At 38.9% G+C, this 25960-nt stretch overlaps 1 protein-coding gene across 1 annotated transcript in view; it reads left to right on the top strand.

The window, feature by feature from the left end:
* The window catches only part of LOC149165338 (HNH endonuclease), a 135028-nt gene that overhangs the window by 47626 nt on the left and 61442 nt on the right, over nucleotides 1–25960 (top strand). The window lies entirely within an intron of this gene.

Here is a 25960-nt window from a genome sequence, read left to right as displayed (position 1 = left end):
GTCAATGGAGAGTGGTATGATACACTCTCGATCATTTCTTCTTCATTATTTCTTCATAGTTCAGCAGAGCAGAGCAGGGATGACAAGGATGGTACAGATTGTCAGATGGTTTGGCAGGTGGAGTTCTCCCTAGTTGAGAGGGAGTGTTAAAATTGGCAACTAAGGCCAAACTCCACCTTGGACAACTCATATGATGGAGCTAATATTTTTGTTGGATTCCTCTTTCTGAGAGGTGTAGGATTGATCTAAAGATCATCTCATTTTGAAATGTATAAATGGAATTATGAATTTATTTCTTCTATGGACAAATTGTCAAGGTCGGCCAACAATCTAATGTAGGCTCAAAAGCCCAAAAGTCATATCTCTTCACCCTCAACGTTGCATATAAATAGGAGCATCTACCTCATTTGGACACTCATCATGTCACACATATCTCTCTCTCTCCTCTGGTGATTGGGTCGTACGAATTTTAGGGCAACCTTCTTCCTCTCCACACGTGCGAAGGTTTGACTGGGTTTTTTTGATTTCTGCGTTGACCGAGTTGCAACTAGCTTTGACCAATGTTGACCAGAGAGTGTTTGACTTCGTTTGACTGTGATTTTTGTGGGAATATCTCTGTTTGGGCAGGCTGCATATTTGGGCATAGAAATTGAGATTTTTTGGGTTGTTTGACCAACGTTGACTGCAACAAGTTTGACCGTAGAGTTGACTGTGTATTGATCGAGAATTTCTAGACTGTTTTGCGCTGATTTGGACTGTCCCTAGACGCCGAGTTGATTAGGTTTGATCGCGCTGAATTGGAGGAAGATTTCTGCTCATTTGACCAATGTTGACTTTCTGGTTAGGGCATCCTGTTGACTGCTATTTTGGTGGACAAATTTGATTGTGTTTGGGCAAGTGAATTTTTTATATTGTACTCTCTCTGTTGAACTTTTGAAGAATAATAAGAAGATTTGATCAAAGGGTTTTCCCTACATTGGGGTTTTTCCTCGGCATCTGCCAAATATTGTGTCCTCTTGTCTTGGCTTGTTTTCTGTTTATTACTTATGTTCTATCTGCATTTACTATCATGTTAATGTGATTACTAATCTAGAAATTGATATTGGGCTAATAAGAAAAATTCAAGTAAATTGCTCTTAAGCATAAAACATACCATTGTTATCTAAAATTAACAGGACAACTCATTTGATGGAGATGATTATTGCATTAAATTCCTCTTTTTGAGAGGACCAAAATCGGCCTAAAGATCATCAAATTTGGACAAGGGAAAATATGTTTTTGAGGTCAAGCCCATGCATGTGCAATGTGCAAATTGTCAAGGTCGGCCACGTCATCATGTAGGCTCATGAAGCCCAATGGACGTGTCACTTGAGCCCTAATGACTTGTATAAATATAAGAGACCTTAAACCTCATTTGGCATCATCTCATCACACACATTATTCTCTCTCCTTTAATTGGTTTGTACAACTTATTGGGCATATCTATTCTCTCACACGTGTGGCAAGAAGGATGAATTTCAAGACAGATTATAGGGCCAAAATTTCAGAATTCTGTTGCAGGTTTGACCAACGTTGACTAGGCACTTTGACCATGAGTTCGACTGTGATTTTTGGGTCAAATTTCGTTTTTGGAAGGCTGCATTAATTGGCACGTGAACCAAGGTAGTATGGGCACATTGATCAGAACTGACCGCAAACTTCAAGTGCAGAATTTGACCAAGTTTGACCGCTGATTTAGTCACTGTTTTGGGCTGACTTTGGCCACTTTAGAAGGTCGAGTTGGATTGCCTTTGACCGAGCTCCAAAGAGGACTGTTTGCTGTTGTGTTTACCATTGTTGACTTTTTGGTTAAGGCAGAATTTGACTGTTGTTGACTTCAGATTTGACAAGGTTGTTTTGTCTTTGATTTGGTAAGTCAATTTAGACTTTTGTACTCTCTCTCTGCTGAACATTTGATATAATAATAATAAGATTTGATCAAAGGGTTTTCGCCATCTTGGGGTTTTCCCTTGAAATTTGTGAAATCTGGTGTTCTCTTGTCTTGGCTTGTCTTCTGCATTTTATTGTTCTTGTTCTATCTAAAATTACTGTCAGTGTGATTGCTACTAAATTGGAAATTGTCATTGGGCTGCTAAAAGGACATTGAAGTAATTGTGCTAAGCATAGAACATACCATTGTTAACTAAAATTAACACAGGAGGATGGGCATATCTTCGTGGGCTAGGGAAAATATGCAGGGGACATACTGAGGAGATTTCGTATGGAGTATTGCAGGTCTATGGTTACTCCAATGATCACCAACTGGAAGAAGCTTTGGTTTCGAGTTGTGAGCCCCACATTGTATCGTTAGATGACCGGTTCGTTGTTGTATCTGGTCAACACTAGATCGGGTATCTATTTCGCAGTCAACACATTAAGTCAGTTTATGATGGAGCCTAGGAGAATGCACTGGGTGGCTACGAAACATGTGTTGTGGTACTGCTAGGGCACAATGGACTATGGTCTGGACTATATCCGAGGAGATGGAGTTAGGTTGACAGGTTGTACAGACTCAGACTGGGCAAGCAGTGCTAATGACTAGAAGATTAATTTTGAATGTTTTTTCATGTTGAGTTCAACAATGGTGTCGTGGTTTAGTAGGAAGCACAGATCAGTGGCACTGAGCTCAACAAAAGCTGAGTATATTGCAGCTAATCAAGCCATTTGCGAGGCTATTTGGCTTGGTAAGATGATATGTGGCTTATTTGGTTAGAGGTTGACACCAATTACAATATAATTCGATAATCAGAGTTGCACTAAAATCACGAAGAATTCAATATTTCATGGTCGGTCAAAACACATAGATCAAGTACCTCTTCATTAGGGATTGGGTTCAAAGAGGAGCAATGAGGCTTCAATATATATGCATTGATGAATAGGTTGTAGATATTCTCACTAAGTCATTGTCAAGGGGAAGCATGTGTATTTCGGAGATAGGATGGGAGTGGTGAGCAACACCTTCCTCGGTAAGGAGTGTTAAAAATAATAAGGGTACAAAGGAGGTGTTTCCTAGTACGTTAACCTTTTTGCCTAAGAAGACACTTTAATTACCTTTTTGGCATGTGTCTTTATGGGTTATATTAAAGTCATGGTGAAAAATGTTGAAATTTGATGACTAAAAAAAGTTTCCTGAATTCCCAACTCGGTTTAATTTCACCTTATCACTCCTGTTCAGTTAAATGCCCTTTCCCATAAACATACATTCAACATATAGAATTCTGGAAATGAAATTTTCAGATTAAAACACATGGCACTGTCAACACATGCTGAAAATAAATATGGACATAACCAGATCAGCAACACACATACAAATACACATAGATTTTTGGTCAACTTAGACTCGGGCAAAACCTCTTCAATCTTCTCCGGGGAAAAGATGTTAGAGAACTCTTCAAATTTATTTATCTTTCAAGTTTAGGAAAAATACATTTGCAAAAAAAATAAAACAGCAAAATACAACTTATCTTTTCAACCCAAAAATCCTTGAAAACCATGCCCACTTGAAGTTGAAAATATGTGTTGTACGGATACGATTATATGCACTGTACTGTATTGATTCGTAGACTATATGGATTTTTTTCATTTTTTTCAAAAACTTCTCTCGAACGACGTGTAACTCACAACTTTCAATGCTTTTCGTACTATACCTTCTGCTGTTTTCCATGCCTTGATTTCCATGCCCAACTTTGTCCATAAATCACTCTTTCAGCTCGCTGCAACAAATTTCTCCTTTAGAACTTTTCTCCAACTCTCAACCTCCTTTCTCCAATCTGTTCATGAAGAATGAATGTTGTCTCTCTTTTCTTTTCCCCCTTTTGTTTTCCTAAATGAATTTTGGGCAACCCTAAGATCTAATGGCTCAGGTTCATTTAGATCAAGGGACGAGAATAAAGGTGCATTTAATTCTCTCTTTCTATTTTTTAACTCACCCATTAAATAAAGTACCCACATTGTACTTTATGTCTAAAGTCACTTTTCACTTTATAATTTAACATTGACTTTACCACTTATAAAGTCACTTTCACTTTATAAAGTCACACTTAGGAAAAGTATTATTTTGGACACTTTTCCCTAGGTAGAGTTTAACCCATGGGAAACCACTTGTCCAAGGTACATTAAAAAGCAACAAAAACGTCACTTTATAAGATACATGTACTAGGTAGTTTATATTAATGTCACTTTATGTGCTAAAGTGACTATGAAAAAAAGTACTAAAGTACCTTTTAGTATTAAATTTACTTTCTATTTTAAAGTTAACTTTATGAAGAGAAAAAGGTACAAGGTACAAAACATTAAAGTGACTATGGAGTTCATTAAATGAAGGGGGCCAGATGAGAGAGTGGGTCAAATGTAGGAAATGATCTCCACCATTGATCGCATGGGCTTAGATCTAATCTCAACCCTTGATCAATAAGGTTAGGGTTCTTCTATATAGTGAGAAACAAAGGGGGAGAGAGAAGCTAAAGGAGGAGAATGACCGAGGGAAAAGGATTTCCATAGTTGAGAACACCATTGCTACAACAGGCTCGAGTTCAAGCTCAAGGAAGGCAACCCAAAGTTCTAGGAGACAACCAGAGTTGTTTTGCACAAATTTTGAGGTAGTAACAAAGGTTAGGTTGTGTTGATCTGTGTAGCTTGGGAGGTACTCTGAGCCCTAGGGTTCGGGGTTTGGAGGGTAAAGTGCCACAAGGGTCACTTGTGGGCTTGGAACCCAAGGTAGGGGTTTTGCACCCATCGGGATTATGGCCAAAACCATGAAGAATTTGAGCGTGAGAAAAATTGAGGTGATAGAGCTTGGCGTGCCAATTCCAATGCTCCAAATATCACTCAAATCAGAGCTCTAGAAACGAAGATATGAAATTTTGAAGGTGACAATTAACCATGGACAGTTAAGTCATGTAGGCTTGGTCCAAGAGACATGTCTCTTCATCAATTTGTGGAGCCCTTGTTTATGTGTATATATATAAGGTGAAGTGGAGGTTAATTCTCATCCATCTAAGTGGAACGCATTCCTATTGAGCAGCTTGTTGAGGAAGAAGGCCTGATCTAAGGACGCAACAAGGAGGCTAGGGCAACGAGGCATGAAGGGACTGTCTTAAGGGTAAAACTGGTCCGAGTTTGCTGTTTGGAGGCTGAGTGTTGCTGGTGGAGGGGCCGAGGCCCTGTTCTTGTAGGCCGCAGCCAAGGCAGGGACAAAGAGGTTGTTTTGGAGGGTGGACAGTCCTCCCAAGAGGTTGTTGTAGCCCTAGTTAAGGTGCTGCAGTGCTTTTAGGGAGACAATCCCTTGTTTTGGCCTGAAAACTACCCTAAAAGAGCAACATGAAGGGAAACATATACTTTGAGGACAATCGCAACGTTAAGGAGTAATTCAGGGCCATTTTTTTGGGTGGTTAGGGACTGTGGTTAGTGCCCTAACCAGTCCTAGAGTTGCAGCAAGTCAGAACAATAGTGTTTGGAGGTGCGTTGGGTCAAAGGAGTTGACTGGATTTGGATTAGAATTGGAGTAGCCTGTGGGAGCCATGTATTGGGATTGTCTTGAGTGATAAGAAACCCTAATTAGGATCATAATCTATAGTGAATGATTGGGCATCATTGGTCTCGTGGAGGGCAGTGTGATTATAGCTCAAAGTAGCCCTAGACGAGCTTTCTTGAAGTGACGAAGAGGAGCTGAAGGTTGGGTGAAGATTGGTGTCGAAGTGCAGTGCCTTGATGGACTAAGGTGACTGCTAGCCTGGCAGTTTAGAGCTCGGGAATTAGGCCTATACAGAGAGCAAATTGGATCACCTCGTGTACATGCTACAAAAGTGACTTGCAATAGTGTTAGGTGGCAGCCCTCATGGAGTCTGGATGTGTTGTCCTTCGAAGGACTAAAGGGTAGCTAGTGAGCAGTATGGGAGCAAAGGACGGGCAAGACAAGATACGACATCGAGTCTGCGCAGCGAAGTTTGTCATTGCATCTTGTATGCCATAGGTTGTTGTATTATTCAGATTTGGTTTAATATAATGAGGATTGGGTTGTACATTATTCTACAATATTTGTTAAAAATTGTGTATACTTGTGCATATGTGATTTATTGCTTTATATTTTCCGCTGTGCAAAGTAGTTCTTGTTGAGATTCTTGGTTTGATAGCATCAGTGATTTAAGACTCTAACCTAGACCCAAGATTGTGGAAAATTAACCATTTGGAGGAATTTCGTGGTAGAGGCTGAGGGAAAGGCTGCATGCGTTTCTAGGCAGTGGTCTGCTCAATTTTTAGGGTCACTCTTGTAGTAGTCAATGAGAAATTCAGGACAGTGGACAGGCAACACGAAAATCAAGGATTTGATAGTTGGCTTGCCAACGTAGGTTTCTAGTACATTTGTGCATTAAATGAAGGCTGACTGACACACATTTCTAGGCAGTCAAAGTCTATGTTAAAACCCAAGTTTCCAAGGAGAGAATAGCAACCAGAGGTCCAAGTTTCTAGTCTTTGAAAGCTGAACAAAAGTTAGATAAAGAAAGCATAGTCTGTCGTTCAGAAAACAAGGAGAAAGTAGACTGACCGAGGCACTCTTCCCAAGGGAGATATAAGTACACCTTGTTGTTATTATCTCTATAATAATTTCCTAAGAAGCTAAATATTGCTCTTCTTAGAACTGGTTTTCCCAATTGTGGGGTTTTTCCAAGGTCATTGTTGACAAAAATTACTACATAAAAAGTGTGTGAAAATCTGTGTATGCTTGTGTTTTATTTCTCTTATTCGCTGGAAAGATAAATGTAGTAGAGTAGTCTAGTGTCGAAAACATCGGTATCGACAAAATATCGATGAGGGTCCTGAAAACATCTTATCGGTAATATCAGCGAAAATATTGGCAAACATAAAAAATTCATTTTTTTTCTTCAGATTTTTAAACCTATAAAGCAATAATGATATTTAGCTGATATTTTCAGAATATGGTGATATTTATTCGATATTGTCAAAATATCGTGATATTTATTTTGCCGAGATTTTCAAATTTGAAAATATTGCGATATTTTCCCGCCGAAATGTCATTTTGCTTGAATATATCGCGATATTTTGCGAAATATTGCTGATATTATCAACACTAGAGTAGTCCTAAATGTTTCGAAAGAATTAGTATTAAAAGTTTATATATCATCTAACTCTTTGGGGTTGTGCGCATTAAACATTATGCTAAAACCTTGAAACTGGGAGGGCTACAAATTTGCAAAAAATTCTACAGTACAAGCTACAAGACTTTCACTTTTTTATAAAGTGAATTGCAAATAGAATATTTTGTTCACAAATAGAGTTGCTTTTCAAAAAGATCTCAAACTACTTTTCACATGTTCACATTGAACATATGTGGAACTTCCTATCTGAGCTATAACTCTCAACACTCCCTCTTAGTGAAGAAGGAATTCTGCAGCAATCCAAAATTATCTTTGAACGTCGTAAACTTTCCTTTTTCCAAGGGCTTGGTTAGAATATTAACTACTTAATTATCCGTGGGAATATGTTGGAGCTTCATTGCTCTCTTTTGAACCTTTTCTTGTATGAAGTGATATTTCATCTATATATACTTGGTCCAATCATGAAACACTGGATTTTTGGAAAGTTTGATACAACTTTTATTATCACAGTAAATGACTGTAGGCTCCAACTCTTGATCAAACAATCCTTTGAGTAACTTGTGAAGCCATATGGCCTCATAACTAGTAGTGCTAGTGCCATGTACTGTTCCTTTCCTGAGCTAAGTGCCACGGATGTCCACTTCCTAGTAAATCATGATACCATTGTTCATCCAAAGCTTAAGCATCAACATGGGGTGCTCTTTTCGTTCGCTGCACTACTGACCGAATCTAAGTTTGAATAACCATGCAATTTCACTTCACCATTTCCAAGATATCTTAGACCATACTTCATTGTGCTCTTCAAATACCTGAGCACATGTTTTGTTGCTTCCCAATGCTCCTACCTCGGCTTAAACATAAACTAACTCAGGGTGTTCATTTCAAACATATATCTGGCATAGTGTTGACCAAATACATCCAGGGACCCATCAATTGCTTGTACTTTGTGGGATCCACCAACTTTGAATCTGTAGTTGTCGCCTTCTTTAGATTAGTGATCGTGGTTGTGGCCATGGGTTTGCAATCCTCCATCTAAAACCTCTTCAGGATTTGAATTGTATATTTAACCCTATCGAAGGAAGATCTCCCTTGGGTATTTGCTAAACCACCAACCTTAAGAAGTAATGCGTCAAGCCAACGTATTTCCTCTCGAACTCATTTGCCATGTATTCTTTGCACTCTCTAATGAACTAATCATCTATATACAACACCAAAATAAGCAGATCAACATGAACAAATATATAATCTTAGTTAGAATTTGCTTTGCTTTTGGTGCAGCCCATACTTTGCAGATATCTTTCAATCTTGGAATACTATGCTCTTGATGCTTGCTTGAGTCCATACAAGGCTTTCTTTGGCTTGCACACATGGCACTCTTTTCCATTTACTTTAAAGACTTGAGGCTTCTCTATGTACACTTCTTCATCAATGACTCCATTAAGGAAAGTTATCTTCACGTCCATCTGATGTATACTCCATCACATAAATGAAACTAAAGACATAACGACTCTAATAGAAGTGTACCTGGCGACTAGAGAAAATCTCTCCTTGTAGTCAACTCCCTCTTTGGGAGAAACCTCTTGCCATGAACCTCACTTTAAATTTCTCAATGTTGCCATTAGGAACAAGCTTGATCTTGTAGAGCCACCTGGAACTCACAACTGACTTCTCCCATAATCTTGGCACTATGCCCCTCTTACCCACCAAAAGTGGGTAACCCCATAGGAGAAGTCAGTTATGGATGAATAAAAAAGTGTCTAGATGGTTGATTGAGCATCGATGAGGTGTTTGGAATAAGTGCCTACCATTGGTCGAGTCCTACCAATTGTCATGGTCGATTACATGTTATGATAATATGGTATTCTTTAATTAGTGAAAGTGTGCATTAAGTTCATTTTGTGAATGTGCCAATCTATGGTTATGCATATATAAATATTGGTGATCTCATTGAGTGATCGTGTTGATATTTGCACATATGTTTAATTATGCTAAATGAATGGTTGTTAGTGGGTAACTCCATAAGAGAAAAAAATTCTCCTATCTTGGATAACTAGCTAGTCAACATCCCTATACATTGATCAGTTATGATGATATGCCACATTCCTTCGCCATCTGCACTGGTCATACACCTCTCACCATCCGACATTCCTCTTGAATGAAGGTGGGTTACCACTTGGCAACTACTTGAACCATTTTGCAGTCAAGTGCTTTTACTTAATGTTTTGGGCATTCTAACATGGATAAAGGGGTGATCCAGATGATTGACAAATCCTGACTGTAAACTTGTTCTCTCACCTTATTGGGGGGTCAGTCTATAGCCCTAGTTTAGTGGGACCTCCTCAGCGGCCTTAGGGTTATTGGAGGGGCACTACATGGGAAACTTGGATTGAAGTAGCATGTCTGTAACCATTCCATACTCAACACCTTTCATCATTTCCTTAATTATGCATTCATCCTTCTGGATTGCTATTATTGGTTCATTGGGATTTGGCACCCTCACATCCACATCCTTGAGTCAGGGCTGAAATACTTTGCCTTGGAGCTTGATGTAGCTAAAAGAAAGAAGCATAATATGGCCACAACAAAAGAAAAAAGAACAATTAAAACGCAAAAGATGGTTGAGACATTGATTAGTGCGTGGGCAAAAGCCTAACATGAGTTCTACCCCCCTCATTAGCCATTATCCAGTTCCTGAAAACTAGATGATCCTTCATACAATAAAGGAACACTTGTATGTCCCAACCCCGATAAGCGAGAAATTGACTCATCCTAAAGGGGTAAATAATTGCTATATCATTAAAAGCAAGCTTGTACACCTAAGCCATACTCCTTATCAAAGCATTATCAAAAAGAAGTAAAAGGCACACCAGAGGGGTGGAAAAGGCAGGCGAAGGAAAGCGGTAACTCATGCATCCGTGATTTCTCCCTCCATACATCTATACACTTAGGATGATGGACCTCCATCAGTTGGTCCGATGGCCATTTGCACCTAGCCATGAAGTCTTCCCCTCTGTTGCCACCACTATCACAAACACCTATGAATTGAAGGTTGACTATCTATCCACTCCTAACAAGGTAGGGAATGCTTTTATGGGACTTGGTGTGGTTAGATATTTGAAGGTATCTTGGTTTGGTTAAATATTTGAAGGTGATTTTGGTTTGAAGTCTTACTTTGCCCTTAACAATTAAGTATGGTCCTTGATGACGCATTTATGGTCATTATCTTTAATGAGTGGTTGCTTTCACTTGAGTTTGAGATCGTTTTGCGAGTTGGTTCTTCACAAAGCAGGAAAGACCTTGGGGCACACCCACTCCATGTTACTCCACATGATGCCTAGGGCGTACTACATTTCTAGAGAGCAGTGATGACCTTGCAATGCATTGTTGACCTTACATAATAGAGCATTGGTCACTTTGATGATTCGAGCAACTGATTGACACCTCAAAGCACTGATAGATGTTGAAATGCTCAGGTCACTTTGCTTAGTGTTGGATATTCTTGATTTTGTACCTAATAGACCCAACATGGCCTAGGCTGGTCTGACATTGTTGGATGGGCATGGCTTGATCCAGAGTCCAGATGATGATGGTCATCCCTAGGAGGATTGGGGAGCAATGTTGCGAACATTGGCATCGGGATAAAATCAGAAAGGGTCTGGAAAACCAAAAAATCGTAAAAATTGAGAAAATATCGGTAAAAATCGGAAAACATCGGCGAGGCCAAAAAATCTTGATTTCAAGATAAAATCAGGATGTTATCAAGATGTTCGCAACACTGTTGGGGAGTGCTTGTACCACCCCATGGAACCATAATGCTTAAGAGAGATTACATCACACTATCTTGATGGCCCCATTGTAGATGATGCAAGGTACCTAGAGATGGATTTTGACATATGGAGACATTTTGAGGCTTGATTTGAGGGCTTACTCTCAATCCATGGTTGATTGTGATGGTTGGAGACACATCTAGCCCATTTCTTGCATTTTTGGAGCTTTATTAACCCTAAAAGAGCATGACGTCATGCTTGGGAGGAGCTTTGACCCACAAATGTGGGTTATTGGTGACTTATTTTATTATATTGAGCTATTGGGTTGGCTTGTAACCCATTTTCTTCATGTTTACACAAAATTGAACTTGTCATAGGGCTTTTAGACAACTCAATGGAAGTGATTGACCTCATATAAATAGAGGATCACTCCATTCTCTTTTCTCATCATCACTCCTGGATTTTTTCCTCCTTTAGAGAGCTCGACCTAGCCTAGTGTAACTCGCTACTTATGAAAAGGTGATCTTTTTGGAGATATTGCCACTAGAGAATGAATTTTTGTCTTGCAGATGTATTTTTGGAATTGAAAGAAGGCTATTTCTTGGAAGAATTGTAAGTTTAATTGCAAATTTTATTGTTTTTCATGTGATAAATTAATGCTAGGGTTTTTGTTATTACTTGTCTAAATGCATATAATTAATGGAAAACCTTGCTTGATTATTGCATGTCAAGTTTATTTTCCTTGAAATCCTAGGGGACCTCCCAAAGAGTTTCTCCTATTTAATCTCCCTTCACAAAAAATATATCTAGGGTTTATCAAGTGAAAGCTAGGGTTTTCTCCCTTACTGCAAGCATAAATTTACTTTCTCTTAAATATAGCCTAAAGACTCCATCACACAAGTGGGAATAGGCACTGAGAATCCTTGTGTTGGTCAAAAATCATAAAAAAATTCTATATTTTCCTCTTTTATTTTTTGAAGTCTTTCAAGGCAACCCGTTAGAGCTAATTGATAGAGATGAATTCAATTAGGACAATTTTTGGATAGACATTGAAGTGTCTATGGCCTGGATTCCACTATGTTGATCATTTCACTGAAAATCTAACATCTTACATGGTTGAATTTGCCTTAATAGGGCTGATGTCATTCATCCTATGTAATTTTTGCCCTAAAAAACCCTAACCTTGGCTAGGGTTTCAACTTAGGGCTTCATTTGAAGTTTTGTCTTGTCTCTTTGTTGATTATATCATTTGCAAACCTTTTCCTTGGTGCTTGTATGCCTAGGTATTCCTTTGCTGATCTATATGTTGAAACCCTAGGCCACATATGCCTCTTTTAGGGCTTAGTATATGATACATTGCTCCTACACAAAAGAATTGTGCCCTTGTCCATTGAAGAAGTATCTTTACTTAGCCTTTCATTTACATCACCTTGAGCCATCTAGCTTAGAATATCCTTTAGGTGAATACTGGGAAGCCTCCCTTGTGGCGCAATTCCACTAAAGAGCAGGAGGATTACTGAGGTGACAATGGCAATCCACCTCATTAGGTCTCACAAGCTAATAGTCCCAAACATCATTCTTCACGATGGAGATGTACTCTTGTGCCATGACATTCCGCCATATTTGTTGGTTTCTTGCCTCTTGGAAATTGAAAGGCTTGAAATGTAGAATGCTACTCATCAATACCATATAGTTTGGAAAATTCTTCAGAGGTTTGCTCCCTCTCGAATTGCTATTAGGAGTCTCAACATGCTTTTGAACATCTTGCAATGTTTGATTGAAACATTAATGACTCTTTATAGAAGTAGAAGGGGTTCTTGGCCTCCTCTCTTCACATAAACTTTGTTGTATTGCCCTAGAAATCACTGGTGACCTTAGCTTGACCTTTGGAGCTTCCTAATCCTGATCCTGTACCACTGGAACAGGCACATGTGATTTCCTAGTTGCAAAGTCTTCCTCTAACTTTACATCCCGACTCACAATCGTGTTTCATTGGTTTGGAATATATACCCTATCTTTTTAAGTGTCATTGTAACCCACAAATAGACCTTCATGTTGGAGGGCACTAACTTGGCCCTCTTCTCTATGGGTACAATTGACAAAGAAAGATGCGGAAATGATTCACCTCTAGCTTCACACTAGTGAATGCCTCCTTTGGTGTCTTGTCCTCCATGATCCTTTGAGGACATTGGTTCTGGATGTAGATTGTATGCCTCTACCCTAATAAATGTCAACAATCGTTGATTATGTATCATGGTCTTAGTAGCGATTATCATGAATTGATTCTTTTGCTTGACCATCCCATTTTGTAGTGGGTTGTATGGAATTGCCAACTCCATCTTCATTCCTGGCTCCTTGCAAAAACCCATGAACTCCATGGAGGTATACTCTCCCTCATTGTCCGATCTCAAGACTTTGAGCTTCTTCCTTGTTTGGTTTTCAACTACCTTTGAACTCCTGAAACCTACTAAAGACCACATTCTTGGCCTTTAAGAAGTAGATCCAAGTCTTGCAAGAGAAATCATCAATAAATAAAACATAATACATGCTTATTGTTATTGATGCCATTGACATGAGTCCACGAACATCTAAATGTAGTAGGTCTAGAATCTCTTTAGATCTATGCTTGCTACTTGGGAAAACAACCTTGGCATGCTTACCAAGCGTGCACCCTCTACATACACCATGTTACTCAATACTGAACTCTAGAAGACTTGTGACTATCTCCCTCAGAATAGGCAATGCCTTGTGATGCAGGTGTCCCATCCTCATATGCCACAACTTGCAGAAGCTGTCACTATTATGCACCAAAGCTCAAACAAGTTCCTCTTGCAGCTTTTACAAATTACCTTCTCCAAGCCCTATTACTTGAGCTGTATTTGGGCTACAATCCTTTGGCCTAATGAGGACCTACTGGTTCTTGGATTCTACTACGAAGCCCTTATCCTCCATGATTGAAACTGAAAGCAAATTCTTTGAGGACTAAAACAAACAAGATGTCGTCAAATTTTAAAGAATTACCTGACTCAAGTAGAAGGGAATAGTACCAACTCATGCTATTGGGTATTTTGGCATCATCATCGAGCTGAAAATGCTTTCTTGAGTCCTGCTTCTTCAGACTAGAAAACAACTGTCAGACTCATGTCATATGATTGAGATGATCCACTGTCCACATACCATGTATCCCTTGGAATAATGCTGGTAGAGAGGCAAGATATCATTGAGAAATCCTTCTTGAACTTTGTATTAATCTCTTTCATCTGAGTTTTTGCAAAAACTACTACCTATTTCTCATTATCATTCTTTTTCTTTGACAATATAATGCAACTTATGACAAATGAGGCACTTGATTTTACTCAAGTCCTTGTTGCATAGCTGTGAGGTTGACTCCTTACTCTTTCCATTACCCTTGTTAGGTCCCTTACCTTTGCCCTTATTTGACTTACTAAATAGAGCTAGGTTCTTATCAACACCCTTCTTGCAGGCTTTTGGCTCCATCTGAGTCTCCTCCTGGTTGCAATCATCCCAAAGCCTTTCAAAGTTAGGAAGGTTTTCTCGAGTGCAAATATCTTTGACAAATAGTTTTAATAAAAAAGGGAAACCAATTAGTGCAGTGTTCACTAGTCCTGCATCTGCAATCTTCTTCTCAACTGCTGCAAGTTGATCATGGATCTTTGTGATCTTCATAAGGTGTAACTAGTGACTATGTTTGATCTGGTAATCTCTATGGATTCAAGTTTGTTCTGCAATATCATCTTCTTGTCTATGTTTTGACTGGAAAAGTCTAACTAGGTCATCGAACATCTTTTTCACCAGTCTTCTTGGATACATGAGGGATTAAATGGTCCTTTATGGCATAGAAGATCATCTGTTTGGCCTTCACCTTTTTGTTGTTGTTGTGAGCTGTCAACGTCTTTGACAATATTCCAAACTTTTAGCAGGAGTGTAACCCTCGCATTTCATGTTAAGAATTTAGAGGCACCATCCAATCTGTTCTCAAAGTGGAGGCCCACTGCTGCTATCTTTGAGATCTGTTGCATAAACTCCCAAATCCTAAAACAAAACTTCAAAATACTCTCATTGCAGGTCCTTCTTCCCTGCAATAGATTTACTGCTGCAAATCCTTGAGATTTTCAACCATAGATCAAACATTGTTACCATGGGAAAATTTCAAGTCCTAGGTGACCACTGTCTTTAGGATCTCGATCAAATAAATAGGTACCTGAATTTCAGACCACAGGATCAATTACACAATAGCCAGAAATTAAACAATGGAAGCTTAAAATTTAATCTTACACATACACATAATTACTCTTTCAAATTAGATTTTCATTCCTTTTGAAAAACTTACAAGGAAACCTCCACATGCTACCTAAAAACAGCAATGCACAGACACCAAAAAAAAATCCCTGAACGGAGCTTGTACAACCTGCTGAAGAAAACCATAAACAACAAAAACATCTATATGACCTACGGGACAGCCTGTATAGCTTATCCATACAATTGTACGGATATATTCATATGACTGTACAGACATTTGTATGACTATGGAATTGTTCTGTGCCCTGTACGGAACTACTCGTTGGTTTTACTAACTGCTGCTTGCTGCTTGGTCTCACGTCTGCTTGAATTCCTGCTCTCTCTCTCTCTCTCTCTTAATTGCCCAATTGCTCAAGTTTGTTGCAAGGCTCTAACTTGCCCTGTCTTTATAGTTTCAACGATGGCTTTACTAACTGCTGCTTGCTGCTTGGTCTCACGTCTGCTTGAATTTCCGCGCTCTCTCTCTCTCTCTTAATTGCCCAATTGCTCATGTTTGTTGAAAGGCTCTAACTTGCCCTGTCTTTATAGTTTCAACGAAGAATCTATTTTTAAGATTGCTCTTACTTCAAGCCTTGCATGAGATACAATTTTATACTCAATCACTAAATATAAGACTTTCTCCTTTTACTAAAGTGAAGTACAAAATAAAATACTTTTCTCAAAAATAAAATTACTTTTTCAAAACTTTTCAAACTACTTCTCACATGTTCACTTTGGTCTTGTATGGAAGTTCCTATCCGAACTATAATTTTCAACAAAGGCAAGCTACCTGCTGTACCCCCTAGACCCCTCAAAAAGGAGGTGGTGAAGGTAATGGCATCTTTCCACCATTCATTCCAACAATCTTCTCTTGGTAGTGGAACGAGATTATATAGTATAGAGTTCAGGCTTCTGTGATCCATATCAAGATTGTGAAAGATTTTTCAGCGAAAATCACATGGAGTATCATTTGTCGACGTGTTTCGAACCAACTAGTGTGGTTCATCGTCAGGACAAGTTGAAGAAACAGATCCAGATTAGCATGATAAATAGCCTGAGCAGAGTCTCCAATGGCTAGATTGATTAACGGCTAATTTTGACCTTAGAAGCCGTTAAGGTCAAAATTAGCCGTTAATCAATCTAGCCGTTGGAGACTCTGCTCAGGCTATTTATCATGCTAATCTGGATCTGTTTCTTCAACTTGTCCTGACGATGAACCACACTAGTTGGTTCGAAACGCGTCGACAAATGATACTCCATGTGATTTTCGCTGAAAAATCTTTCACAATCGAGATTATATAGTTTTTATTTACAGTTTAGGCAACTTTAGTTTTTTAGTTTTTAGTTTTTTTCTCGTTTGTTTGTTTGTTTGTAATTAATTTTTTGTAGTTGCAAGGGAAAAAACCATAATTTTATTCAACTTGTAGACAAGTAACAAAATTACATTTGTATATGCGAAAAGCTTTCAGAAAGATAAGCCTCTCGGCTTACGAGCAATAAGAAGGGAAGACAATAAACATACATGGTAAAACCGAAGTTAAGTGTGATAATAGTTACTTAACTTCTCCTTTTTGTTCCTTTTTTTTTCTAGACCTTTTGCTAATCCTCAGGGCTGGGGTCAACTAGAACCATTGCCAATTTATTTATTGATGTCAGAGGTGGGTTTTCTTTGTTTGAGTCTGAGCTTTTTGAGACATGAGCTTTTTTTGAGCCCCTGTCACCTTTTCTTAAAAAGCCTCGTATTTCTGCTGATCTGAGGCTTGGATCTCTTGTATTTCAATGTCATTCTGCTCATGGGAAACGGCTCCATTCTGAGCCTATGGCAACTTTAGTTTATTAAGGGAGGAATGCCTATATTGTATCAAGACTTAGACATAATGCATTTGTAGGCTGATGATCTGACAAGGTAGCTTCCCCTAGCACTTGAATAGGCTGATCTCCCCCACAATCGAAGAAAAAGGTATAATGTTCAAGGAGCACTGTCTTATCAAGTCTTTGAAGGAATAGTTCATTACCCCAAAAATTGACCAGGTAAAACTAGAATTGAGTTGAATCTTACTAACGAATTTGTTTGGATCATGCTAGAGGAGCTGGTCTTTAAGGGTAGACCATGTTTCTTTCTCTTGCTGGGTGAATTTGATAGGAAGCATGCCTGTCCTCGTGAGCATCGACCATATTGAAATTTTCACAAATGACCCAATGAGTTTCTGGAACTTCATTAGCTATCTACTGCCAAAAGTTTTCTCTGCCCTCTGCATCATTAGCAGCATATGTATTTGTTAACCACAACATGCAACAATCAAGATTAAGCTTAGTTCATGCTAATCTTTGATATGGGTATGTGTCCAAGTGCGTTACAATGGTAGCTAACTAGGGAAATATGAGAGTCACAACAGCCCCTTGCTTTGTCATGAATGGAAGTAAAAATAACCGAATTTGACAAAATAGAGTTGTTATGAATAAAATATATATAAATAATATAAATATAAATAATGAGGATAATTGTAATAATGATTAGCTAATTAGTAATTAGTACTCCAGAGGTATGTCTAAATGGAACATGACCTTCCTTGAAAAGGCACTGCCTAGTATATAAGTAGGCTCCTCACTCTCATTGTATCATCATTCTTATTCATACATTTAATATATAATCTTTTATCTCAATGGAGATTTTTATATTCCAAGTCTTCTGGAGTATTTAACCTGAAGAACAAACTTTGTTTGCTTCATTTGGTATCAGAGCAGTTCGATCCTTTGGTCGCTTTACTGCTACACAAAGCTCGTTCTCCAATCCAGGTCTTTGGCCATCGCAATTCGTCAACTTTGTTGCCATTGAAGCGTTTCACTACAAGATTTTGGAGGGTCTCCAATTCGCCAGTGGCCTTTGGCTATAAAAAAATAAAAAAAAACCCTTTCTAAAGAGTCACAAAAACCTAAGTCACGCGATTTGTTGAAACCTAAGTCAATGCAATGCTTCGAATATATCCTTAGATCAACAAAGAAAAGACTCATTATGTGAACTCTCTGTATCATTAAATGAAACGACGACTTCTGACTTTTTTGAAACAGGAACACCAATAGAACTGCATAGAGAAAATAAGAAAGCTATTCAATTTAAAACAGGGGCAGTAGTAGGACAACGCAAAAGTCTTCCTGATATATGATCTCAGCCACCATTCGACACAAATCATTGCAACACTGACTGCTCTTTGTGGCCTACGCTAACACTATTCCACTGCAACCATAGTTGTGCACTCGTTGCATATAGGCTCAGTTAAAAACAAAAAAACGACCAACTCCACTTACGTGGCCCACGCACGAAAAACATTTTGTGTAACCCACACATTACAGTGCTGCCACCGCTGCTAAAGCCATCGTAGCTTTGTTTGTAGCTGTCGAACCTTTAAACCATCACCCACACCATTCGAACTGCTGGGTAGCCACTGTCGACAGAACTGCATAGATCGCCATCGAATTATGCGACATGTCATCACTTACGATCATCTGCCTCTGTCGCTGACTCTCCTGCCGTTGGTCGTTTGATTTTTCCTATGTTGATTTGGGGTAGCATCAGATGTGCTCTAGGCCTCAAATTTTGTAGGGAGGCTTGGGCACATGTATTCCAAAGAACCCAGAAAGCGTTTTGGGAAATTCCACCAAGAAGTGATTTTATTAAAATAATTAATATTTTCAATGGGTTTCCAATAAATAATTAATATTTTCAATGGGTTTCCTAAGTCTAAACTTAGGAAAATTAAAATATTAATGGGTATTAATCTAACCATGGGTGAAACTTCTAAAAAAAGACACGGATCAAAGCCAAAACGATCTGATCCTTTGATTATGATTTAATCTAGGCCGTTGGTTGTCCAACAAGAACATATAAGAAGGGGCTTGAGGGTCATTTAGAAAACACACCGAGAGAGATCAAGAAAATCGATTTTCTGAGGTGAGAAGTTCTTAGGAGGAAAAATCGATTAAGGAGATTTCTTGCAGCAGAGAGGCAGTGAGAATTCAGAAGAAGGAATTTCCGAAGAGTACAAAGCAGAGGGAGAACAGAAAGACATCCAGAGGAAGGCTGATGTTGGCCCACGTAGTGCTGACATAGAGGCAGCGCAGTTCTTGAGGGGAAGTCGAGTTTCCTGCTGAGGGAAGTTGAGTTTCAGTTGTTGGGAGCCGGGGTGTGAGTCTGGAAGGTAGAAGTTCGATCTTCTCAGCCAATAGAGGATCCGGAAGAGGGGCAGCGTAATACCCATGAGGGGTGACGCAGAAACTGTTGGGAGAGACACAATTCTGCGCAGAAGCCACACAGAGCCTCTAGTGTAGCAGGATCAGTCACTAATTCTCCAGTGACAGGGTGAGATCATTTCACCAGTGTTTTGTTCAGAGTTCTCTCTGTATCGGAATGCTAGTTGAGCATCCTAGAATTGTACTTAGATTTTCTCCTGCATAATAATAAAACTCTCAGAGCTGCTGCACTGGTTTTTTTGCATTGGGTTTTTCTGGGGATTATTGTCCAAAAATAACGGTGTCTTATGTGTTTTTATTTTCCTTGCTCAGTTTCTATGTTTCAGAATCATATTTAATTTGGTGTACACTGCTTCAGTAATTTACTTCAATGTTTCAAGAAGAAATCTGAAATAAGCTTGTAATGTAATTTACAATCTCGGTGAAGTAGATTCAGTTGGTTGCAGTAGGATTCCTGAGACTGTTAGATCTAGGAATTTTCACATGGTATCAAAGTTGTTGATGTGAAACAGGGAGAGTAGATCTAGCACTGAAGCAAGGGCCAACTTGTTGCAGCAAGCAATTGTTCAAATCCCCTCAGGGATTACGCAACTCTAGCTAGGAGGGTTATATTTTCGTGGGTGTCTCTCTCTGAGTGCGCCGACAGAGAGGTAATACTGCCGGATCAAGAATTTGCCTAGGTAGAGGGAGCTACACAGAACTACACAGAGCTAGAGGGACGCTGTTTTCTGTAAGCTGAATGCTAGGCATAAAAACCGTCGGAAGGAGGAAGCAGATCGCATAGTGAGGGAATACTTCCTCAGTGATTTCTTCTTGAGGAAATCAATATTTCTCATTTGTTGAGCAACAAAGGAGCAACAACTTACCAACTCCATTAGGGAGTGCGTAAGTTAGCCTAGGAGCTACGTAGTAGGGAGAAAGAGGGAGTTGTTCGATATTTTTCGGAGGATATGGCAACGAGTGGCTTAAGGGATTAGGAGAGGTTGGACGGGGCTTCCAACTATGTCATCTGGAAGGCTAGAATGTCTTTCCTTCTAGATGAGCACGCCCTTAAGACGTATGTTGATAGTGTGGTAGCCATCCCTGTGGATGCAAATCTGCTGAAAAAGTACAGAGCTGAGATTGCTAAGGAGAAAAGGATGATCCTGGATGGAGTCAAGGATCACGTGGTGTGCCATGTTGCTAGCAAAGGAATTGCTAAGGAGATGTGGGATGCCTTGGCCACATTGTACCAGGGATCTTCTAAGCAACGAAAGATGTACTTAGAGCAAAAGCTGAGATCTGCTCAGATGCAGAAGGGAGAACGCATGGATCCATTCCTCACGAAACTGAAAGAGACCTATGATGAGTTGTCGGCTACGGGGCAAACACCTCAGGATTCAGTGTTAGTGAGATTGGCTCTAAATTCCGTCTCGGATGAATGGCAAGTTTTTTTCCAGAGTATCCTGGGCAGAGCAGCATTGCTAAATTGGGACGAGATGTGGGCAACTCTGAAACAAGAAGCGCTGAGGAGAGACCTGCTCATGGTCAAACTTGACGGAAGTAGTAGCAGCAGTGGGTTGAAGCCCAAAGTAGAGGAGGAGGATAACACAACCCTTGCATCGAAGGGACAAGAAGGGCAATAGAGACGAAAGAAGGACGTCTCCAAGGTGAAATGTTTTAGATGTGGCGAGATGGGCCACTATGCATCCCAGTGTCCTTTGAAGAAAAAGGACAAGGATGAGAAGCACAATCTTAAGGTTGCAGCGCAAAGATTGAACAGGAGGAGTTTGCCATGACAACCAAGATACCTCCAGGAGGGAGGCGGGCTGATATAGAACTGTAGTTTAATAGAGCTACAGATGGGCATAATCCTTGAGGAGCCCACCTCTTGGATCATCACCCTGGTACGAGAGCCCATGATTAGTAGTAGTGGGATGGAGGAGTTTTCAGTTGGTGCCATGGAGTGTTGATTCGACAGATGCAGTAGTTAGTAGTGCAGCGCAGAGAGGCAACAATGCATGGAGGCACAGTGAAGAGCTTCAGCAGCGTAGTGGCTTCAGAAGACAACGTGGGACTAGCAGTAGTCAAATTTTTAGCACGAAGGTGTATCCACTGGATACTTGTCCAGTCTTGGGTGTTTTTAGTTGCTTCTCTCAGCAACTGAGTTGCAGTTCGGATGCAGTGTTAGCAGTGGCAGTGCTAACAACATCGCAGATGCAACATTTGAGAGGGAGTTGTAGTACGTGTGTAGCATTGACAATGGTAGCGTCAAAGGCAACAATATAGTAGCAACAACAACGCAGTAGTTGGTGGACATCATGTTAAACATCAGCAACGCAGAGGACGATGCTTTAGAGTCAGAGCAGTATGTAACAACAGTGTATTGCCAGAGCACATTCCTCGCTAAGAGGGAGTGTTGATTTGGGGTAGCATCGGATGTGCTCTAGGCCTCAAATTTTGCAGGGAGGCTTGGGCACATGTATTCCAAAGAACCCATAAAGCATTTTGGGAAATTCTGCCGAGAAGTGATTTTATTAAAATAAATAATATTTTTAATGGGGTTCCTAAGTCTAAACTTAGGAAAATTAAAATATAATGGGTATTAATCTAATCATGGGTGAAACTTCTAGCAAAAGACACGGATCGAGCCAAAATGATCTGAGCCTTTGATTATGATTTAATCTAGGTCGTTGGTTGTCCAACAGGAAGATATAACAAGGGGCTTGAGGGTCATTTGGAAAACACAACGAGAGAGATCAAGGAAGTCGATTTTATGAAGTGAGTTCTCAGGAGGAAAAATCGATTAAGGAGATTTCTTGCAGCAGAGGGGCAGTGAGAATTCAGAAGAAGGAATTTTCGGAGAGTACGAGGCAGAAGGAGAACAAAAAGATGTCTAGAGGAAGGCTAATGTTGGTCCACGTAGTGCTGACGCAAAGGTAACACAGTCCTTGAGGGGAAGTCGAGTTTCAGTTGTCGGGAGCCGGGGTGTGAGTCCGGAAGGTAGAAGTTCGATTTTCTCAGCCAACAGGATCCGGAAGAGGGGCAGCATAATACCCAGGAGCGGTTACGCAGAAACTGCCAGGAGAGATGCAGTTCTGTGCAGAAGCCACGCAGAGCCTTCAGTGCAGCAGGATCAGTCACTGATTCGCCAGTGATAGGGTGAGATCATTTCACCAGTCTTTTGTTCAGTATTCTCTCTGTAGCGGATTGCTAGTTGAACATCCTAGAATTGTACTCAAATTTTCTTCCTCATAATAATGAAAACCTCAGAGCTGCTACACCGGTTTTCTCGCATTGGGTTTTTCCAGGGACTATTGTCCAAAAATAACGGTGTCCTATGTGTTTCTATTTTCCTTGCTCAGTTTCTATGTTTCAAAATCACATTTAATTTGGTGTAGGCTACTTCAGTAATTTACTTCAATGTTTCAAGAAGAAATCTGAAATAAGCTTGTAATGTAATTTACAATCTAGGTGAAGTAGATTCAGTTGGTTGCAGTAGGATTACTAAGATTGTTAGATCTAGAAATTTTCACATTCTATGCTGTGTTATCGTGGTCAACCGTTGCACTTTTCCGAGGTCGCATCTGTTGGTGCTTTTAGCACATTAGAAGTTTATAAATAATATAATACATTATATAATAATTATAATTATATAATAGTTATATAATTAATAATTATAATTATATTATAAAGTTAAAATGATTTAATTTATAATTATTATTATTATTATTATTTAACTCATTTAAAAAAGAAGAAGAAGAAAACGAAAAGAAAAGAAAAGAAAAAGGGAAGTTCAGGTCATTAAAAGTTCAAGTTTTGAATTAGGAAAAAGGTTATTCAAAGTTATCAATAGTTGAAGGGTATTAATATTAAGGGAAGGGTGAAATTGAAGAAAGTTCATCTTGAGAAGCAAAATGGAACTTAATACAGATATGAAGGCTGGAAGATTCCAAGAGACTAAATATAAATACGCCTTAGTGCTATTTAGAATTAAAATATCTATGGCAAGAAAAGATGTTACTATCGCTATCTCACCAGCCGAAAATAAAAATTATATAAAACCTAAAGTCACAAACCAATTAGTGATTCTCGAGTCAAATATAATTGAAAAATTTGACTGTTTTAACAACAAAATATATGACAACCAATTTACAATAAATGTTGGAGATTATACATTCGTATCACAATTCTCAATTCAAACCCTATGAAGCGATCAAGGTGACATTATTTTAGGTTCACCTTGGATGGAAACCCTTGGTTCCTTCATCCTGAATACGAATTTTTGTTGTTGTTGACATTTTCTTACAAAAAGAAAAAAATAACACTACAGGACGTCACCGTGAAGCCAAATTCAGTAACACCAGAAGACGTCCAAGATATTTCAGAAGTAATTTTTCACAGAAAGTAAAAAAGTATTACAAAATATGCAAAATGAAATTGACAAAATCATTGCTCATAGAAATGAAGAAGTCTTGCGACTTACGATCATAGCAAAAAATTACTAACACAAATTAAAAAGCTTAAGAAGTCATTAAAAGACAAGTTAGAACATTGTATTCAAGAGGAAGTATTGAAGTCGCCAGTCGTAACATGCCTAGTTGAAGATAAAGAAACAAATACTGAACTAGTAAATAACAGAACTCAAGAAGAGGATCAATCAGTTGAAGGAAAAACACACTCACATGTTACAATTCAGAGGATGAAAATTCCAAACGAAGATTGTGTACCTAACTCAACAACCGTAGTACGAGAAGGAAATAAAAAAAATTTCCACACACCTAATAAGGGAAAGTCAGACCAAAAAAGTTCCCTATTGACATCCGAATCATGAGAATAGACAACTCAACCAAACTACGTATTGAGACCATTCAAAACAGAAACAACAAACTGATGTTCCAAAGAATATTGATGTAACCTCAGTTCAGTCCTTTGATGACAATTCTTTACAAAATTCCAGTGATTAGAATATTCCACAGAAGATTAATCTAAGATGGTTTGATCCCTTATGAGTGCGACCGTTTTGTTTGTCACTTAAGATCATATCAACTTGTATCAACGAAGATCACAGTGCCGAGACGAGAATACATTCAAAACTGAAAAAGAGATCAAGCTTTTTGCATCAACAAGCTTTGAGGACAAAACTTTTTTGAGGAAGAAGGCAATGTTACGAATAAAATATATATAAATAATATAAATATAAATAATGAGGATAATTGTAATAATGATTAGTTAATTAGTAATTAGTACTGAAGAGGCATGTCTAAATGGGACATGACCTTCCATGAAGAGGCACTGCCTAGTATATAAGCAGGCCCTCACTCTCATTGTATCATCATTCTTATTCATTCATTTAATATATAATCTTGTATCACAATGGAGATCTTTATATTCCAAGTCTTTTGGAGTATTTAACCTGAAGAACGAACTTTGTTCGCTTCAAGAGTTTAGAGAACTCTTCAATAGGGTGCTTGAAATGTTAACTCTTGCAAACAAAACATAATAAATTCTAAAACAAGTTTCTAACCCTCCTGACCATAACTTTCTCACTCTGTGCGGAAAAAGTAAACCACCTCACATTCTAAGTTGTTACTTTTAATGGTTGGAGTGGCAACGAAATCCATATTTCGCGTCTCAACATTATCACATTTAATACATACCTCGTTGATTTCAAACATGGGATGTGTAAATATTATATGTGTACATTTTGCCTAAGAGCCTAGTCAAGGGTGACTTGTGAGTTTTGCCTTCGATGTTGAGTCAAGAGTACCTTGATTGCAAATAATGTTTATATGCACAAATATGAGTTCATGAAAGTTCCTTACAAGGGTCCAAGGCCAAGACCTTGCTAGTGATTGTGTAATTATTACACCACTGCCTAAGTTCCATGATGTAAATAATGTAAATTAAGTCATATGAAAAGGATCATGGAACGATCAAACGAAACAAAGAGGGTCTATGATTAACAAGCGATGTAGAGTGAGTGAAGGGGCATGTGGCTTGCTAGTAAATCCTCCTTTTTTTACATGATATGTGGCATTAGAGAATAAGCCTGTTGCCCGGGGAATATGTACTTTGATTTTACAGGCCGACCCCCAACAAATGCATGCATTTTTGCAAAAGCTAGTATAAAAGCTAAAATCTTCTATTTTTGATAAAGTTCCTTGCTCATTACATGAATACTCTCCCTGGTGCTGAATTATCATGTTATGTTGTGGAAGTGTCCCCATTTTCCCATGTAGCTTTTGGTATATCCTCTTAACATAGCTCTATGAATATGTGAGCTTGGTGGTAGATTCTTGTGGAGAGTTGGCTGTTTAGGGCTTGCTGCTGTGTATTACCTAACTGAGTTGGTTCGTAATGTCGGTCTGCTTTAGCCAATAAGGTAGATTCCTATGATTCCTTGGCTTGGTTGGGAGTGAGCAAAGAAGATGATCTTGTACCAACAAGTAGGCTGGTGATTTCCTTGTGCGAAGTGGCATGAGTTTAGATTAGTGTTTGTAAGAGAAAGCT

The sequence above is a fragment of the Pinus tabuliformis genome, chromosome 5_1 (genome assembly GCF_031772625.1).
Source record: "Pinus tabuliformis cultivar Carrire ecotype Pingquan chromosome 5_1, CPIR1, whole genome shotgun sequence".
Taxonomy (NCBI): domain Eukaryota; kingdom Viridiplantae; phylum Streptophyta; class Pinopsida; order Pinales; family Pinaceae; genus Pinus; species Pinus tabuliformis.
Note: the sequence above shows the minus strand (reverse complement) of the source record. Positions and strands in the feature narration are given on the sequence as shown.